Raw genomic sequence first — 6,000 nt, 5'->3', positions numbered from 1 at the left:
AGATAACAATAGAAGGAAATAAGAGGCTCATTTCTAACCTTTTCAAGCCATCCCCTTTACCTCCTTTCTACATGCATCAAATCTGAATCCCAAGTTGAACAACTCCATGTTCAAAACCTTAGGACCAACCCACCATCTCCCCACCCGTCATACCCATCAGTTTGTCTTCCATCATGATGCCCACCAATCACTCCTCATTCCTACCCAACCTAGCTCCATCTCTTCCACCCAACATGGGCCCTTGAACACCACCCAGTTTCGATTCCTCAGCTCCAACTAATCTATACCACTTTCCCACTGGGCTCTTTCCCACCCTGTACCCACTTGTGCATGGGAACACATGGCCACCTTTGGGTGTGTCATTTTCAAAGCCAAACAACTCCATGCATAAAGCCTCAGAACAAACCCATCATTCCCCTAACCTTCATACCTATTAAGATCATCACCATACCCACCACATTCAGCTCATCTCTCGTTCCATACTCACCACCATCAACCTAACCCATGTCATCATTGCCCAAGACGACTTCGATATAACCATAACCACAGTTCAGCTGGTAGACATGTCCATGCACAACGTTACTTCCACTTAGCATGAAGAGAAATACTATGGCTTGTTGCAACAAGTCATCACAATTCTTGATGGAAAAAAAACCAGATATTGCTTGTCTTGCTATAAAAGTTGATGATTTAATATTAGAAGATGAAAATATAGAGTTCAGGTAAAAATGAATGATTCTACATTGGTTTTTCCCACCTATTTATTCATCCAAAATCGATAAACCACTTGTGTGTAGGCATCAGAATTCTCAAGATCCCAGAACAGGCTCCATGCTAATGGTAGCAGCAAAGTTAGCAGAGTCATGGAACCTAAAGCCTCTAGTAGTATGAGACTGTCATAGGAAAATTCAATGAGAAGAAACACAAGGTTGGACGCCATCTTCAACTGAGCATGTAATGTCGTATAGTTCTTCTCATTCTCAATACCCAAAGCTTGGAGGAAGATCTAAGGCGACACAATTTCAACAAGCTATGCACCTGATAATGGCACTATGTGCATGAAGTTTCTACATGCACGATTATCTTTCAATGCGCCACTCAAGAACACATGGCCCTTTTGAATCCGACGATGTTCTTATTTATGATAGTGAAATAGATGAGGGTTAGGCTCAAAGCAAATGTCTATCAAAAGCATGGTGTTCCACTCCGGATTCAGGTTGAGCATGACACATTGCAGTGATAATGGGCTTGTATTTGCTGAGAGATTTAGAAATTTTGCTAAGTCTGAAAAGGTTTTCAAAGCAGAATGTCATAAGGCTTGGGAAGAAAACATATGCCTTAAAGAAGAAGATCCAATGAAGAGCATGGATCCTTCAACTTATGTACCACGGGTATTGTGCGCTCTGGCTGGTTAGAACCATGCCAAATCTAGCACCAATCTTTCCATTTTTTATTTTTTATTTATTTTTTAATACTAAGGATATTAGGTTTCCAATGATGTAGAACTAGATTGGCATGGTGGCTTTAATGGTGCACTACTTCATGGACTTGCAAAAGACGTAACACTAGACACTTTGAATGTTTCAATTGGGTTTACTCTGTTTTTGGCTAGGGCTGTGATTGGTAATGTCATAGCTCCTATGAATTTGATAGTGATGATGGGTCTAATACTCCACACAAATACCCAGGTTTTGATTCATTGCTTTGCAAGCTATAAAAGCATGTCCCATGTTGGGTAATAATTGTTGCTTTGGATGCTAAAGTTGAAAGAAGTCTCACAAAGGATTGCCTACGACTCGGGAAACTTGATCTTAGTAGAATCTTCCCAACTCCCAAAAGAAACCCACAAGTTGAAATCTCATTTGAAGTTGATGGATGAGTGTATCTTAAATTCCAATTGGCTCTCTTATTGTCTTCGCTTTTGCAATCGCCAACTCCAATAACAGTCACAGTAAGCTCTAGGCCCCACTTGAAGATGGCTCACATAGCCACATTGCAATACTTGGGAGTCACTGCATGCGCCTCATTTGGAGGTGGCAGAATGTTGTAGCTCTCTTGTAGTACCATTGTCGGAAAACAATGTTCTATATGCTTCTGTGACTTATGACCGGGTGAAGAGTGCTTTTTGGAATTTTTGCTTTGAGTAGTGGGTTGAATATTAATGGTGATTCAGTTCCGAATAAGCTTGAGATATTGGGTTTTACCGTCTTGCTGAAAATGATCATGCTAATAATGGAACTGGTGAGAAAACAAAAATCAAATGAAAGAACAAAGACTGGAAATTCAAGGCATCACTTACTCTTCTTACGGCTGCATGCAACTCAGCTCATATAATGACTGAGTATTTTAGGTCACGTTATAATTTCAAGTTTGAAAAGTAAAAAAAGTTATTGGAGAACACGTGTCAATTTTGGATTGGCAGAATTCAAAATATTTTGTTAGTCAATTAAGCGAGTTGAATTTCTTTTGTGCTACGTCATCTTTATGATAGAAAATTTCTTAGGATTGTAGAAATTGAAAATTTTCAAAAACGAAAAGCGAAAAAAAAAACATAAACGAAAAATGAAAAAAAATGAATGAATTAAAATTAATTAGAACTAATTAAGTAAAATTTAAATTAAATTGCTTAATAATAAATTTGAGAAAATTAAAATTTTTGGGATGGTGTTTGATAATTTATTTTGTGTTGTTTAAAAAAAAATAATGAATTGAATTGAAAAATAAAATAACATAAAAACTATATATATATATATATATATATATAAGTGGAGTGTTGTGCTATGGTATTTTAAAATAACAAAAGAAATCAAATAATCATAAGACTTTTGAAATGGTGTTTAGGTTGTGGGCCACTTGGTGGTTGGGGGGTTTAAAAACAAAATGAAGAAGAAATGAAAAAGAAAATGAATAAAAGAAAGATGAAGATAAAGTGGAGTGAGAGTGGTAATGACTCTCAGGTGTAGGGAAGAGTGGTAGCGTCGTCCACTTTGGTTGACTGTTTCGACGACCAAACAAGTTCATTTTCACGTGAAATTTTGAGGAAGAGTTATACTTAACGTGACGCGACGAACATTCCTACGATGACGGATTTCGTTTTCAACGGTTGGATTGTTAGATCTGTGGTAGGGAGACTTAACCCTAAAACTTTTATTTAATGTTTTTTTCTTTTAAAAAAAAATATAAATCTCGTTGTTGGAAGGTAAATAGGTAATATTTATGATGTGAGAAAGTTTATTGGGTGATTTAGGAATTTTCCTTGGGATTTTTGTGTGATAATAGAAGTGTTTAATTGTGGAAAATAATTATGTTTGATTGTTGGAATTATTGGGGTTGTTGAGAAATTATGGAATGTTGGTGGAAATTATGCTTAATTGATATTTGAATTATTGCAAATTTATTTGGTTATTTTTGGTAATTTTAATTACGGAGAAATAATTATATTTGATTATTGGAATTATTGGGATTGTTGAAAAATTATGAAATTTTGGTATAAATTGTAATTTTAATGATATTTGGACTAGTGAGAATTTTATTTGATATTTGTGAATGAGAATAATTAACCTCATTGCATTTCATTTGCATCATGGTTGTGTGAAGGAAAATAAAAACTATGAAAAGTGCATGAAATGGAAAAAGAAAGAAAAATAAAATAGTAATGAAAAGTAATGGCTCGTGTGAGGCGAATTAAGAAGGGAGTGAAATCCCTAGGGTGAAAGACCTAAAAATCTACCCCGGGAAGACTCTAAATGGGGAGTGTATTTTGGTACGAATGCGTATCTGTGGACCCCGCATTTCGTGCTCATGCGTTTCCCACTCGATGGCGAGCTCGATTTTTATTTGATTTGAAAAATGATTTTTATTTGAAAAATTGATTTTATTCATTGTTTGAAAAATGACTTGGAGTCGCCACTTATTTTTGTTTTATTTTTAAAAGGGTAAACAAAATAAGAAAGAAAAACCCTAAATGTGACTCATTATTTTGAAAAAGGCGGTCTGCGAAAAATCGGATCGGGTTCGGGGGTCAGGTTACTTATCGGGAAGGTACGGTAAAGACCGTAGCACCCCTCTAAGTCCCTAAAGTCGGGTCTCTACTAATAAAATGAAGCTGACGTGGCAATTGATGAGGAAAACAATGAATACCCGGAACTATCATGCACATATGAGAATTAGAAACACACATAAGGAGTGACTATGATACGGGAAAATACGTACCTGGGTGGCGAACCAATATGCGCTATCAAGAGGAGGTTAGTGCATAATAACAATCACGAGATATGTCACAGAGCATAATAAAATCCATCATTCATGGCAATTAAATCAATCGAACAATTAATCATAAGGAAATCACTTATGTAGGGCCCCCACCAAAACCCGTTTATTCTTGCATGAATTAATTTCATAAATTCCATTATTCGGAATTACGGAATTTAAATTCATGTTTATTTTAAAACGTTTTAAAATCATGAAAAATTCGAAAGTGACTCGCCGAAAAGAAAATGGCGGCCAAATTTTATTGAAAATGAGATCTTGGTAACCTAAAGAAAATGCTCTAAGGATGAAGAAAAATATGGAAGATGGAATTATTTGAAGACCGGAAATTTGAAAAGTTATTTACAAGATAGAGTTTGGGAAAACTCTTTTGAAAAAAAAAACAGGGGATGAGGAAAGTAGCAGGATGACACGTGGCTTAAAAAAGAAAAGTTGCATGCCAAAGGTGGCCATGCAACTAGAAGTATGCAATGGTGGGCCCAGAGAAGAATGATTCTGGCAGAGATGCAGACTCCAATGCTCCTTGACATTCTCAAGCACATGGAAAGGCTCATATGGCCATGGTGATTGCTGGTTTTCTGGAACATCGTCTCACAATATTGCTAGTGACTGATCGGGTTCAAGGTGTGTCAATTTCAAACCCACTGAACATCGATTGGAGGAAGAATCATGGAAGGTGCCGCCCCTACCACATGATCAGAATTCAATGGCATCTACAACTCGTCATATTTTCGATGGACCCGGGCCGAGTGGGTCCTGATGAGAACTTTCAGAAGACACTGCCTTTGTTTGCCATGAAACATTGCGACTTGACCCAGATTTTGCATCATCAAGGTTCATTTCAGGTTCAACTCGTCTCTTCCATGTGCCAACTAAACTCTTAGCTTTCTTCTGAATATCAGAATTTTATGGCCGCGTAAGTGATTCATAAGCTTGCCAACACTGCAAGTCTGTAGCGCATGGAGATTCACAGGCAGCTTATCTAGTGCACTTCCTACATCTACATCCAATTCATTGCCCCCAATGATTTAACCTGGACATCATCCTTCTATCCAAATTTCTATAGCTGTTTGTCCCCTCATTTACAAGAATACATTCTGCCCATAGTTCTTTGCACTTTCCATCTCAATCGGCTTCTTCTTATAGACATGGCACCCTTATTAAAACTCCTCAACATAGCATCTTCGTCAGCATCAGCTGACATGAACAGAATCTTCAGAACCTTCAGTTCCAATTACATCTGGAACAGCTTGAAGCAGTGCAAACTTAGCGTTCTGGATATCAGAAACTGATCTGTACGAACTCCTGCTTTCAAAAGGGAATATGCGCCTTGATATAGTAGAGGTTTTGCCACAAATGGAAGCTGGGGAAATGCACCGATCATCTATGTCCCAGCAGGTATCAACATTATGACGTATGTTATCACAAGAACATCCACCATTTACGCTAGAGGCATTGTCATAAGGAGATTGGTAACCAGTTGCCTCTAAAGACCTCACTTCAGGAAAGCATGATTTGAAGGGAGAGGCTCTTTTTAAGCCTTGAGAAAAGAGACTTGTTGAACGACATTCTCTTTCTTCTATATCCAACAACTTGACAAGATGGAATCCAAGTTTTTGGAGTGGTACTTCAAATAATCCCCAGTGGCTGTACCGATTTGATCATGCGCATCTTTCAAGTTGTCACTGCAAGGAAATATCCATGTATGCACAGAGTTTCATGGATATCTAG

This window comes from Vitis riparia, chromosome 10, assembly GCF_004353265.1.
Source record: "Vitis riparia cultivar Riparia Gloire de Montpellier isolate 1030 chromosome 10, EGFV_Vit.rip_1.0, whole genome shotgun sequence".
NCBI classification, from domain to species: Eukaryota; Viridiplantae; Streptophyta; class Magnoliopsida; order Vitales; family Vitaceae; genus Vitis; species Vitis riparia.
Note: the sequence above shows the minus strand (reverse complement) of the source record.